This window comes from Propithecus coquereli, unplaced genomic scaffold (genome assembly GCF_000956105.1).
Source record: "Propithecus coquereli isolate 6110/MARCELLA unplaced genomic scaffold, Pcoq_1.0 Scaffold368, whole genome shotgun sequence".
Taxonomy (NCBI): domain Eukaryota; kingdom Metazoa; phylum Chordata; class Mammalia; order Primates; family Indriidae; genus Propithecus; species Propithecus coquereli.
Window position 1 is genome coordinate 786,010 of NW_012149374.1, and position 1,134 is coordinate 787,143.

Below are 1,134 nucleotides of genomic sequence, written 5' to 3' on the forward strand. Positions count from 1 at the left end.
TATCTATCCCAGGATGAAGCCCAGCTGATATTCATACACCTGAATGGTATTTTATTGGCATCCTGTAAACTCAGTTGCTCTTCCCGTCCCCAACCCTCACCCGCTCTGTGTTCTGTATTATGGTTTGGAGTGGTACCACTAGCCAATGTCTAAGGACGCTGTAGAAAAGAAACATAAAGCAATTTCTGGATGTTCTGTTAACATGCTGTTGTGATCTTTACTCATCTGATTACAGTGTCCCTTTTGTGAGGGCCTTTAAGGAGAAGTGGTTTCCTGCTTTCTGAACTTACTATCAGGAGCAATTGGGTTTCTTTTGAGCAGTTGATATTTTTCCTCTTAGTGATAATTGGTTTGTAAACTGATTAGCTTTCTCTCGTGGGAAGTCAGACTATTGAATCGTATGGTAAATAATGTGATAATACTGTTGCATCTGGCTCAGTTTTGATTCTGTTTTATTTTCTGTATCTTTATTCCCCTTTCCTTTGAGTTATGTTATCTTCGTATATTTTAAATCTAACTGGAAGCCACCTTACATCCATTTTGACAAAGGCCCAAGGGAAAAAAATGCATTAATTGTTGGACAGGCAGATGTTCCAGGGGAGTTGGAGAAAGCCTTGCTGAAGGCGACAGGGTAGAGGAAGAAGATGCGTGGGGCCTGGCCCCAGGCTGGCCTGGCTTTGAATTTTGTCTGCATCAAGTAAGCCTGGGATTTTGAATCAACTGTTTTGACTTCTCTGAGCTTCATTTAACTCACTTGTATAATGGGAATAGGGTTAGCTACATTTTCAAACCACCATGAAAATGTTAAAAAGATGAAGGGAAGTTTGTTAGACTGTCTTCATGGTATTTCAGGACTACACAGGATTAGGATAAACTTAAAATTGATCCTTCAAACTCAGATGGTTTTGAGAGTTTAATAGGGCACTATTAATAATTTGATGGGACAGTCGGCTTAAAATGAGGTCTAAGTAGAGAAGTGTGGTCACCTTGTCTATAGAAAACTATAAATGCCTTTACATTCACATAATGCTATTAAGAATCACCCTGTGAACATCTGTGCCCCCATAATATGCTGAAATAAAAAAAAAAGAATCACCCTGTGTGTGTATCTCTCTCTCTCTCTCTCTCTCTCTC

General features: G+C 39.5%; 1 protein-coding gene across 1 annotated transcript in view; it reads left to right on the forward strand.

Annotated features, from left to right (window-relative positions):
• Nucleotides 1–1,134, forward strand: part of UNC5D (unc-5 homolog D (C. elegans)) — a 637,214-nt gene that overhangs the window by 295,016 nt on the left and 341,064 nt on the right. The gene's annotated exons all lie outside the window — the stretch shown is intronic.